The 13,723-nt window shown below is 42.6% G+C and overlaps 1 protein-coding gene and 1 non-coding gene across 3 annotated transcripts in view; one reads left to right on the forward strand and one right to left on the reverse strand.

The window, feature by feature from the left end:
• LOC128382231 (partitioning defective 3 homolog) overlaps positions 1-13,723 on the forward strand; it is a 349,665-nt gene that overhangs the window by 67,996 nt on the left and 267,946 nt on the right. The window lies entirely within an intron of this gene.
• Positions 8,344-8,415, reverse strand: trnaw-cca (transfer RNA tryptophan (anticodon CCA)). The gene has a single exon. It is a non-coding gene; the product is annotated as a tRNA-Trp (tRNA).

Here is a 13,723-nt window from a genome sequence, read left to right on the forward strand (position 1 = left end):
TCCGTTTGATAGTCGTTTTTTACGATATTGTTACATAAGTGCAAGCGAGAGAGGGATTTCACAAGCTGTGGGTGATGCAGCTTTATTTGTTGGGCTGCATTTACAGGGATGTTTAGATGAGGTTATGACTGTTGGTGTGGTTGAGCACAACTCTATGGATGTTTGTCATTTGAATTAAGTCACAGAATACTGCTGTGATCTAAAGCTTTCTCACATTTATTTTTGCCTGTATACATTGTTTCAGACATTAAATTTACAGGCTATAGTGAAATTAATGAGTGAATATGATAAGTACATTCATGAGGTAACAATCTATTTCTTCCTGTCAGTTTTAAAGTGATTGACAGTAAGCAGACTCAAATGTAACAATATGAAACGACTCAACGCCTAGATAACGATAAAACAGGCCCCAAAATGCAGGCGCGATAGTCGTCATGATGGACCGCCTCGCGCTGTGGAAACTGTTTTTCATACAGCGCGGTAGGAATGAATGGCAGCTAATGGTTTTCTCAGAAGGGTGGAAAACAATCCACCGATATCTCCATCAGGCTCTGAAACAGTGCAGACACGAGCCGTCAGACGCCTGCCTCTCGTTGTTTAGACTGTTCCCGGCAAAACTAGATTGTTGCACTCGTCTGTGTTTATCAGTATTCTCGCAAACACACAGCACTCAGAAAGCATACGGGTATATATCTGGCGTCTCCAGAGCCACAGAGATGTTCTGTGGGAGAAAAAAAAAGGGCTGGCCTCAAGTGCTTCTTATAAAGTATCACTTGTCCTGGCGTTTAGATGTCTCTGCATGAAGATAATAGCAATACACTTGTATACAGAAGCCCAGGAAATTAGCCATAAACATACACAAAGGTGATCTCTAAATCTTACATCCTCTGCAGCTCAGTTTCTATGACAAAATCTTGACTTTTCCCATATTTCATATTTTGTTAGGGCATTCATCAACTAATAGTTTTCTTTACAACATCACTTGATTACACTGTTAAAAGGTAAGACTTCCAATAAGAGAATAAACCTGTCCCTGAATGTTAAATGTCTATTTTAGTCTCTGGACGAGATGGTAACAATGTTTCTTGAGCAGATATTATCTCCTACTCGATGCCACACTGTCTTAACACAGTCATCATGAGGCCTAAATGACTTCTCGCGTGTCATTCGCATCTCAAAATGAAGAACAATTTGATGACATATTACAGAAACGCCAGTACTAGCTTGTTAATATTCAAATGAGCCGTTCAGCACGGCAAGACGTAATCAATCGGTCACAGATCACATATTATCCCAACAATGAGACACAATCAATCATGCTTAGCAATTTGCCTAACCAGTAATCACAGTATATGCTGATGCATGGAGTTTACTTGAATATTAATGAGCTTCACCCCCCACCACCCCTCCTTCTTTTATTTTTTTAAAGCACATACACCCACTTGATTAATGAAGGTGGCTTTTTAGACAGCGGCGGTGTTGAAATTGGAGGTGAAGAGTGCAAAAGGTCACAGCCCTGTCACTTCCCCCTAGCGACACATCCCATAATGAACAGAACTCCAACAACACATATATATATATATATACACACACACACACACACACACACACACACACACATATAAACCCACAGACACACCCCCCACGCCCTCCTGCGTCTGAGGGACCATGATCTCATCATGTGAGAGATCCCACACTTCCCCACACAGGGGTGGGCACCGCTTCCCTGAATTATTGAAGGGCCTTTTATATTAGGAGTCTTGATATTGGTGGATGATGCCCCCTGCAATTATGTCAGCTTTAATAATAGATGAGTGGGGCAATGGGAGCATGAAGGGTGGGTGGGGGGGGCTCGTGCCCATTCACCAGCTTGGTGAGGACGGCTGGCATGGTAACCTGATCTGAAAAAAGCACTTTTCTCTATGGTTTCATAGAGAGACTGGGGACCTGATGGTGGTGCATGTGTGTGTGTGGAGGAGTATGTCTTGAGAGCCTTGAGGTTTGTGTGTGTGTGTGTGTGTGTGTGTGTGTGAGAGAGAGAGAGAGAGAGAGTGAGAGAAAGATCCTGCTAATAATTGTAGCTCTCACCTGTCCATACAAAGAAGGCAGAATGCTTGGTCTCCTAGTGACATCCAGCCTGCACACACATATACACACACTCACCTGCCTGACCCTCCTCTCCTACCATGTGTGCACTTATGAGTGTGTATGTGTGTGTGTGTGTGTGCAGAAAGTGTATTAGTGTGTCCCTTTTCTTTTTGCCCCCAGAAAATCCATCTGTCGACTAGCTGGTGGGCCCTTTCTCTCTCTGTCTGTCTCTTCTCCTCTTTCTCTCTATTCCACACACACATATACACACACACACGCATACACACACAGAGTCAGCCCTGACGTTGAGGTTCAGCTCGAGTCTCCCAGCTGCAGGTGGCTGAGAGGCCTTATGGCTGCAGGGCTGGAGGGAGGGGATTGGGGAGGGGTGCGCTGACCTGTGAAAACCTCCAGCTCCAGACCGCTCACTCTCTCTCTCGCTAATTCAATAAGGCCGTTCAGATAGAGTGAAGCGAGCGTCTGTGGGCGCCCACCCGTCATGTTGGCCCCCCCCCCCCCCCCCCCGCATGACCACCGGTGCCACTGCTAACTATCAATTACCATTTGACTGAAGTTTCAAGCCCGAACAATCATCTATATAAGCGCTCCTCGATGCTGCTTGAAGTATTTCTTCCTCTTGTGTTCAGTCAAAATGTGTCACCAGTGGGGCTGTGTCTAACAACTGTCTTTAACATTACTTCTTAATTCATTGTCCTGTGTTTTAAATATGAAAAAAGAACTAGTAAGAATGATCATCTTAATTTGTAAGAGCCCAAGGAAATAGCAGATTGCTAATTTTGTCTGACTAGTCCAAAACCAAAGATATTCAACTTCTAATTAATAAAAAGCATGAAAGCTGGAGCTGCTCACAAGAAGCTGGAAAGAAAGAATTTGTAGTATTCTGTAGCTGATAACTGACAATTAACTGATTAATTAAATTGTTGTCATTTAATTTTCTGTTATTTGACTAACTGAAGTGACTAATTGTTTCTGCTCTACTCACTTTCACCTAAAGATGAAAGAAATCTGAACTGAGAAGATGTACAGCAACTGAGTAAAACTTAAACCTTTCTTCAACATATTTTACTTAGATTACTTTTGACTGAGGTTTTTAATAGTCACCTCAAATTTTGGACTTATTACACTTTTATATTATGTATGAAGAAAAGGTTCAAAAAAGGGGGATGATTATATAGCCGGTGTATATAGAGACAGCATGTCATCATTCAATTCCACAGGTAACATATCTGAGATCAGAAGCCTGGTGCTGCTCATCCTCCTCTCTTCTTCCTGTCATCTGTCTGATAACAGAAAAAATAGCAGGGGAGGGAAAAAAGGATGTCTTTGTCTGGGGATGTAGGGAGAGGAAAGGAGAGGAGAGGGGTCCAGGGTGGAGGAAGAGTGTGTGTGTATGTGTGTGGAGGTGAAAGGGGGCAGGAGGAGGTATCAAATTACCTCCCTCCCCCTCTGCCCCTTATGCTGTCTCCTGGTTTTATCAGTCCTCGGCACCTCCAAATTAAATTTGTCCTGAGAAGGGGTGAATAGTGGAGGGGTGGGTGGATGTGACGGGGTGTATGGAGAGAGGCCAGCCTTGCTTTGCTCCATCAGAGCAGCGGGGGCCCCCGAGGAACCGAGCTGGCTGCTGACGATGACAAGCCAGATGCAATCAGGGACTGGGCCAGGACCTGAACGAGTGTCTCTGTGTTTATGTGTGTATGTGTATGTGTATGGTGGTGGGGGTGAAAGGAGAAGCCTATCATAGAGATAAACATAGTGTAGCATCAGCGGGGCCCTCAGGCCAAACCAAGTGCACACTTCCTGTCTGCTGTTCATGTCCACTCACAGAGAATTGATTCATCTCTCCCTTGCAAGCAGACCCATCAATAGAAGCTGGCTGCAAACTGAAGCGACTGTCAGAGTAGATGATAGACAGCAGATGAAAGCAAAAACATCCTCTCAGGAAACCTGGAATGAATGCTCTCAAGTCACAATTGACGGTCTCCCTCTAACCTCTTAAAGTTCATAAACCAGGGAGGACTACAGTAACAGCCACTGTGAAAGATCTTCCATACACCCTCTGCATGTGTGGATGTGTAGGATTCCCTTGTTATCTGTTAATCAGTATTGTTTTGTGGGTCATTATTAAGGTCTTTATGTAAAAATTCTTGCTTTACCTCCTTCTAAAACAAAGTGATTAGTTTGTGAATTGATTAGTTAATTGACTGAAATTGAATTGGATGCTATTACAGTATATAAATCAATTGATTGTTTCCAACAGTGTTTTTAAGTGGCAGAAATTCACTGTATTAGATTCTACAAATGTTAATATTTGATGTTTTTTTTAAACTTTCACAATAGTAAATGAATGTGTGATGTGTGTTTGGACTATTGGTTGTACACACATAAAATAAATATAAGAAATATGAAGATCAACTGTGATGATTAGATTTCTGAAGGGCTCTATTCATAGTAGAGAGTGTCAGTCAAACAATTAATCAACCTACAGTTTCTAGTAGGCACATGTATAAAGTATGGTATAACATTTTCCCTGTGGCTGTTTCTGCTTGTACTATTCCACCCTGCATACTTTTGAACTGATCTGCTCAACAAAGAGCTCCAAATATCTCCATATCTGGTTTTAGCATCATTAACAAAAAGGAATACTTTTAATTTCTTGTCAATTTTCACAACAAAAAGTTTCCTGTTATTTAGTCACTTATAAGCTTTTAATTTGAAACGGTAAAGCATTAAACGTTGGGTTTGCATGGGCGGTAACTTTAGCACAACTATGGAAAGCTGACAAATCAGAACAGAGTGGGTTCATTAAAAAGAGCGGAGCTAAGACTGCCTGTTAAGAGACTGAACTGAGGGGCCTCATAAAGGGCTTGTATATAACAAATAAGGAGTTATGCACTGTGAATTATGCAAAGCTATTCAAGTGGAGTCCAAAAATGAAAGTGTAGATGTTGAAATGAGTATAATAGGTCTCCTTTAACAGGTACACTCTGGTGACAGCATCACTTCCCACCCTAAATGAATAACCTTGTTAGCTCTGCATTTGTAACAAAGACTGTGTCCTCTCTCCTTCCAGATAGGTGTCAGAGGAGCCTTTTTTAATCCTTACAAGCCACTGGGATGTATTCATGCAGCCTTTCCCACATAATAATATCTGAGCCCAGCTTGTAATACTGTCTCTTTCCTGGCTTGTGTGTAAAAGTTATTTCATGTCCCATCAGCAAAGGAAATTCCACATATAAAATGATTCACCCCGTGTGCACAGATACATTTCCCAAAGCACATTTAGCTGTTAGCATCCCTTCTTGTAGAGTCTCTGCTCAGCTTTAGTGGCCTACAGAGGAGCTCTATTGTTTACAGTTTTTTGTTTGTATGCTTTTTTTTGTTTGTTTACTCAGACATCTCAGTGAAAAGGTCGATTCCCTGTTGGGACCAAGAGAAAAAAACCCACAGCATTTGAACTCAGCATCTGACAGCTACAAGTGCCGCACCTCCAGTTTCTATTGTAGCACATTGTGTAAAAGCAGACAAGAAGCTTTTGTGGGATGTGAATCCTTCAGCATAAAGGTTACTCTTAATTGAGAAAGCATCTATGAGGCCTTTGACGGTTTCAAAGCATTCAGTCTGCTGTTGAGATAAGAGACAATGTTAGCGGCTTTGAGATGCGTAGTGTGTTGCTACAAAGAGTTATAATGAGCTGCTGCTATGCAAACACACGTGGCCTCACGCACACACACTGTAGAGAAGTAAAATAAACACACACGATGATGCTGAGACACACACCTACAGAATGAAACACACACTGACATAGAGTCCCATGTTGGCTGTCCGTTGGTCCTTGGTGATGAATGGAGCAAGAGGCCCAGAGTGTGAGGCCCGGCCTGGCTGACTGATAGAGCCATTGATTCTGGCTCTGTCTCACATCCACACACACACACACACACACACACACACTGCTTTCCTATCTACAATGTGACAATGCCTCTTTTCAGACCTCTTAATCGGCCCGACGTTGACTAATTGAATTCATTAACCGTCCGGCCGCCGTCGGCTCATTGTGCTCCCGGTTATTTACAGGTCCATTTAAAAAGCAACAATACATAGGAAATGTCAGGTTATACTTTGAATGACATTAATGTGAAAGCGCGCCATGTGTGTCCACGTCTGTGTGTGTGTGTGTGCCAGCACTCACATTTTCGAGTGTTAGATTTTAAATACACACATGTACTGTTTAATAGCCATGAATGATTTAGTATGAAGCCTAAAAAGGAGTAGAGGGAAACCCCCCCACCATTCGCTCCGACTGACTTTGTTTTATGAGCAGACAACGACAAAGAAAATGAATCATAACCTACTTAACGTCTCTGTGTGTGCGCGTTTTTAAATGTGTGCGCATGTCAGGCAGGGTTAACCAGCCTATAGGAGGAGGGAGCACCCTAGGGAGGGCTTTTATTCCAATCCAAATAAAATCCTACATCAAGCATGGTTTCAAAAGCTATCCCCGAGGCCTACTTAAGAAAATATCAACGCCCCATATTCCAGATCCAGGGAGTTTTTAGTTCTGGGAACGGCTCTCCCCTTCCCCTCTCTCCTGTTATTCCACAGACTAAGAAGTATTTGGATGTGTCATGAAATATGCTTTTCTTACTCTCTCATTAGTTTGCTGTGATTTATTGAATTAATTTCACGAGTGTAACATGTTGAAATAACACGGCGGGTATAGAAAGTGCGGGGTTGCTGTGTAGGTGTTCACTGTAATATGCTTTCATAACGGGCTCACTCTTGTTTTTACTTTCTGACCAACACCAGCTCTTTGTTTAATAGCTGAAAGCCAGCGTAGGCGTTTCATTCTCAAGTCTATCCAAGGCCAGCGTTGCAAGTTTAATTACTAAAGTCAGTTTAATTACAGTGCTTGCACGTTTTATATTCAATCAGCTACTGTTTTAACTCAGAATTATTGTGTGTGTGCGCTTTCTGTCTGTCTCTTTCTGTCTCTCACTCCTCCAAACACAGCGAGCGTTCTACAGCGTGCCCCGACCGTGTCAGAGCCCCAAGCTTAATTTAGACTTCCCGCGATGCCGCTCTGTTCATGGCATGTCACGGGTGTTTGGCAGGGCAAGCGCTGAATGGGGCCCAGGTGTGTGAATGAGCTCCATCTTCACTCCAGTAATGGTTTTTCACTGCCAGATACACACACACACCACACACACACACACACACACACATGCTCACAGCCCTCTTTATAAAGGCCATTAGAAGACAAAAACAAGCTTCTCAGCTAACTTCGTCATATTTCCTTACATGCTTTTTAACCAAATTTCCTCATAGTGGACCACAGGAAGTGCTTAAGTGGGTCAGGGGGTCAAACGGTTAACATGCTGAATGCGATCAGGGTCAGGTCATGTCAGGGAAGGGTTTGTCAGAGAGGTGGGTGCTGGAGCAGGAGGGGAGAGGAAGTATTAAGAATCCAACCCTTACATTTCTATGAATGCTGGGAGGTGAAAAACACAAGTAGTTGCACCACACTTGAAGTGTAGAAAGAGGAAGGAAAGGGCTAATCCATAGGCACGTAGATCTCGTCAGGCCTAATTAACAGTGGGAATATGAGCTCAGCTAAGGGCAGTGAGACCTGCCTCTCAAAGCCTCCTCAGAAACGTCGAGAGGAAGCCACATGCATACTAAAAGGATCGTCGAGGTTAGGTGTTGTAACTAAATAACCGCCTTGCGTGTCGGGATATTTGCCTAAAGCAGTCATTTGTACAAAGAAACAGAGCCGCTCTGGACATTTGTTGCCATCTGTTATTAGAATTACAGGACAGTAGACACCTTAATGCCAGGCAGGTACGACTGTGAAAATGATTATTCGCTTTAAGATACACAAAAGAGCCTTGTTTCACAGACAAAAACAGAGGAGACTGTCAGAGAAAAATGCAGACATCTGTTCTTTCCTAGGACATTATTTTTCAGTGTTGTATTATTTTACTCATGAGCGGGCGGGCGCAAAATCACTGGATGGATTTAAACTCGGAAATGGGAGACCACTCAAATTTCAAGTGGAAACATTTTATTTTTACTGAATTTATTTGAATAGTTTTCCTTCCTCTGTATGTTTCAGTAGGAGACGAATGCTGGTTATTAAGTTCTGTCACCGCCTCAGTATGAAAGCAGGACCCGTGTAGACAAGCATGCAGAGTTTTTTCAACACAGTTAGCGTCGACTGTGAAAATAAAAAAGAAGCTTTGACCCTGACGTGATTTGAACACGCAACCTTCTGATCTGGAGTCAGACGCGCTACCGTTGCGCCACAAGGTCTCACTGCTTTGCATTTTAGCTCATAACTACAAAGTAATAGTTTTCCTGCGGGAATGGCAGCAGTTGTGAGGGTTAGTGTGTAAATAAGTGCAAAAAGCAAGTCGAGAAGTCTTTTCACGCAGTAAAAGTAAAAGCTACTGAAATCAGTTGTGGAACCCTTCATTATTTAAATCTGCAGCAGTTCAAAGAAGAGTTCAAAGAAAAATGGCAAGAACTCAAAGCCTTTTCTCTAATACATGAAAAAAATTGCAGTAAAATTTTATAACCACATTAAACAAGCAGCCCTCTTTCACTCAGTTGAGAGTCTGAGGGTCAGTTTATTAACTAACACTGCTACAACTTAGAACAGCCCCCACTTTTCAGACCTAAAAAGGACAAGAAGCAGCAGTATCATTTGCACTGAAATGTCGAAAAGCCTACATGATGCCAGGATCCTCTCTCTGTCTTCACCCAGGCCTCATCTTCCATCATCTTCTGTATGATTTTTGATCCTGTAACTGTCAATTTGGTCTTTCTATAGTCTTCTATAATCCTTATTTTCTATTCTATGTAAAGTGCCGCTGTGTTTTTCTCATCTTCCTGCAGGACAGTAGACTCTGTTTGCGGTCTGCCATTCCCTCAACCCATAGATCTTTCAAGCCAAGTACTGTTTTTGGCCGCTTCTTCGCTCATGCACGCGTGCCCAGGGCATAATGATGTGTTAAATACCTTCACCAGCTGTTTAACTATTAATACCTACTGCTGCGCGCACCAAGAGTTTTTAAATGAGGCGCTTCAGATTCAAGCCACACCGATTTATAGTTATTTGATTGCCACTGTAGACTCCTGATACTGCTTCAAGGCAGCAGATGAATAGACATTTCTACAATGATTAAGAATCCAGGAGCGTTTGCATGTGCATAAACACACACGCATGCAGCCACACATCATGCACACTGTGGCCTTCGACGATTATGCCTTTATGCAAACCACCACATCATAGGTAAACAGTCCATTCCAGCAGTAACCTCTTTATAACAAATAGCCGGCCGCTGGAGGGGAGTGCTTATAAATACCCATTAGACGACCCAATTGTCTTACTGCCAGCTAACGGACGGCGCCCTGGACGGCTAAATTTATCCCTGAGTGACATTCATCAGCGCGCATTGTCATTCTTCCTTCTGCCTCTCTCATTGGAGGTAATTGACTGGAGAATAATGCCCACCGATCAGTCCACCTATGGAGGACGAGCCGCAGATTGATTAGCTCCACAGCGGCGCGGCAAGCCACACAAGCCAACGAGATATTGTCATCCTCCGTTATGAAAGCGCTCTAATGGAGCCGGACAAGGACTGATGATCAGAGGGGATGGAATGGAATAAGAAAAGCGCTCCAAAGTATTGCCGCGGCTCGTTTATTTAAAGAGGCGCATTTTGCACAATGAAAAGGTTGACTTTCTCAGCATCGCTTGTCATATTTAGAGAGCAGGGAAGCAATAACTGGAGTTATTATACTGACAGTCTGCCTGGATGCATTCTCATTGCTGATGACACCCGAAACTAAACGTTAAAGCACAAGACAGTGTTGCATGTTGAGAGCTCCAAATGGCAGCAAGACTGAAAAGTGTTCAGTTTTATTACTCAGGTTTCCCAGAGAGGTTAGAAGAGTAAGATCTAATGCTGACCTTTTTTGGACTCTAGACAGCTTCTATCTTGCGATGAAGTGTTTATTCACCAATTTTTCTCCATCAGTGACAATAGGATGAAGCCTCAGTTTGTGATTTAGGTGAGATAAGTTCATCATATAAAATCACATTACTTCTGGATAAGCAGCTTTGTTTATAGTGTTCAGACTGGGTCATGTACTGTGTGCAGATGAGTATGTGTGGTTACATTTACACTGTATTCCCTCTAAACACCTCTAAACACACAAGCCAACTTCAACTAGTCTGGCTGACCAAATGACCAAAAATGACCACATTTTATGTTTGTGACATCAAAGCACCATAAATACTGAGTGATCAACATTTAAAGTGAGTGATTACACACAATCTTAGAGACAGCATACACTATCAGTCCAAACTTTGGACACACTTTCTCATTCTAGTGTCCAAACTTTGCTATGGTACTGTAGTTGTTGCCATTTACATTATTATTATGATTTGATAGTTGCTCATAAATGCCACCTGTGAACCAGCAGTCCTTCCCAAGCTGCACCGCCGTGCTGATAAAAATATTTTATCATGATCGCATCAGACAAAAGAATAAAATGCAACTTTTATAAGCTCTGCAATGTACTTGGCTGTATTGACATTTAAAATGATTGCTCACAGAGAAAGTTAGAGATGGCAGGAAGTCTTTTGTACTTTACTGCCACTCAGCTCTTCACTGGGACAGCTTACGTCATTGTTTTGCAGAGCTCAGTTTTCCCTCTACACACCGAGACACTGAGCGGTCTTTTTATGATTTATACACTTTTTTTTTTTTTTTTTTTTTTAAAGATTTTGTTGGCATAGACGCCTTTATTGATCAGTAGATAGACAGGAAACATGGGAGAGAGAGGGGGGGTGACATGCAGCAAAGGACCTCCGATCGGGATTCGAACTGGGGTCGGCTGCGTATGTGGCATGCGCTCTAACCACTCGACCACCTGCGCGCCCGATTTATACACTCTTGAGACTGTTTTGGAAAAGCTCCATTTTCGGGCGAGAAAAACATTTTTTTTTTTTTTTTTTTTAAGTCTGGACGGAGGGCGGAAATTATAAATGTAAGCAGCTTAGTCTTGACGTCCTGGATGTTGTGTCTGCCTGGGTAATGGATTTACTCCAGTGACTGAGGGGCTGTGTTGGTCCCTGGAGAGTGCATGGTACTCTACTTGTGCACTGCTCTGCTCACATTCACATTGAATCCCTCAAGGATGTGATGATGTGAACAGAATCCAGATTAGCTTGACACTTGACCCCTCATACACACGTATCCATATACATTTAATAAACAGCCATAGAATGCATGCATGTGCCTGCATCACATGCCTCAAACACACACACATGCACACACACCCAATGCTACAGTGTTTCTCCTCTTGAGTGTTATTTTATTCTCGCATTCATTCACCTACAGCTACATTTACATCCTAAGAGCTCCAACCTGTTGCTTTTACAGACTTGTGTACACACAGAGAAGTCGAGTTTGTTTTCGCAGCAGAACAGTATTTTAGGTAGCGGCACAGACCTGAGAGGTGGAGTGAACATCTGGAAGTTGTGGAGATTGTTGATTCTGGAGAAAAGAGCAAAGTGACAGAAGCAAAACCCAAAAATACATGAAAGTCTGTGTGTGTGTGTGTGTGCGTGCGTGTCTCTGTCATCTTAAGCCATGCAAATTGTGGCTTTTGTGCTCTCTGTAATGTTTATTTACCAGCGTGCTGAAATAGGGGAGACAAGCCTGATGTTCAGACGTTGTCCTGTGTACAGAGGAAGTCTATAAGTATTGGTTTTGTGGCTTACTCTTGTTTGGTGTCTGAAAAAGTGGGTGTCTCACTCTTACACAGGAGCCTTATTGCTGCTGTTATCTTTACTTTGGAAAGCTCCACTTTCTGTCTGAAAGGAAACACCTTCATGTCTTGTCATGTGCAACACAATATTTCTTCTTCCAACACTTCAATTAAGTTACATTCTGATACATTAAAATTGATGAAAACATTGAAAAACAAAAAATATTAGAGGCTAGATTTTAACATATCATGCATGTGGACAATAAGTAATGTTTTAAAACCCTTTTACAGATTTACTGTATGTTTTTGAAACATACAGTAAAATACTGTGCAGTATGTCAGTATTATAAAGCAGTGGCATTTAAATTTCAACATGAAGAACTCTTTTCACTTTATTTGTCCTGTAAAAAAACTGTTTCTTCTGGTATTTCACTGTTATTCAGTTGTTTGAGGCAAGCTGAATCCAAAGACCAGGGCTAGTTTTTACTTCTTGTCTCCCCCTATCTTACACTGGCATTTACACACATCTTGTTTGTACAGTAGAGTTTCTCCACATGCAGTAGGAATGCAGTCAGTATAACGTGATTATACTAGGTGATGGTGTAGCTTGCAGTGTCTTCAAAATTGTCCAGTATTAAAAAAAATAAAAAGGCAAGCCAACTTTAAGTTTAATTTTACAATAATATATAGTTAGTTATTCCCCAATTGAGACAATATTCAGTTCAAGGAAATGCAGAAAACCCACACAGTAAGCTTTTAAATGCATGTTTGTTGAGCCTCTTGTGCACTTCAGTTGCTATGGTCCTATTCTTCCTCCCTGCCTCTCTATTGGAGGGTTGGATGGTTTTTCCAGGGCTGTCCTTGAGAGAGAAAAAGACAAAGAAGAAGACAAAGGACAGGAGTGAGACAGAGAGAGTTTCTGCTGATGAAAGTGACAGTGACACTGGGCTTATTGCCTAGTCAAACACACACAGCCGCCGCCGCCACACGCAGCCTGACCCAGTAATAGAGGCCAATGAAATGCGCTCATTGGGAGCAGGGACCCGATCGCCGTTGCGGTAACTGAGCCGAAACAGTCTCATTCTGCCGCTGTCATACACAGAAAATAGGCTGACTTCAGTCACAGCCGTGTTAGGCCCCTCTGAGGTTCCTGCCACTTCTCCGCTCCAGCTGCAGCGACTCTGACATCAAGGATGAGAATTTATGCTCTCACGCTGTGGAACCCAAATGGACGTGACATGAAGTTTCACCTGAAATGAACACAAACTCTGTTTTTATAGAGTTGTACTTTTCCCCACTTGCTTGAAGTCAAGCCCAGCAGTGGAGGGAGTGTCGGGTCTAAAGTCGACAGAGACACAAACAGACCTGCATCTACCTCATCGATGGAGGATGGTATTTTTCATCGTCATCCTTTGTTTTCCACCCTATAATCAGATTGTACTGTAATGAGGCTGTAGGGGAAGAGGAGGACAATTATGTGTTCAAAATGAGCTCAGCTCCTCTGTGGAAAGCTTTCTTTTTCTTTTTTTTCCTTTTTTTTATGTGGCTGTGGGAGATGCTGTTTGGAAATGGCCCAGATTGCTCCCCGCAGGGCTTTAACGCAGCTCTCTACTGATTGCGCGGTGTGATTGCAGATTGAATCCGGACATGCACATGATTTTGTGTCATTTTGTCAAACAGCACTAAAAACAATGGAGCTGGCAACTCAAACCCGCCTCACTTTGGAGAGGGTTGACATCCCTTGTGGATCTTGGTATGGAGCAGGTCAGCTGTCTCTCTCCGTTCCTCCATAATAAATTACAAACCCGGTTACCCCGAATGACACAGTATGCCACTGCAT

Source organism: Scomber japonicus, chromosome 21 (assembly GCF_027409825.1).
Source record: "Scomber japonicus isolate fScoJap1 chromosome 21, fScoJap1.pri, whole genome shotgun sequence".
NCBI lineage: Eukaryota > Metazoa > Chordata > Actinopteri > Scombriformes > Scombridae > Scomber > Scomber japonicus.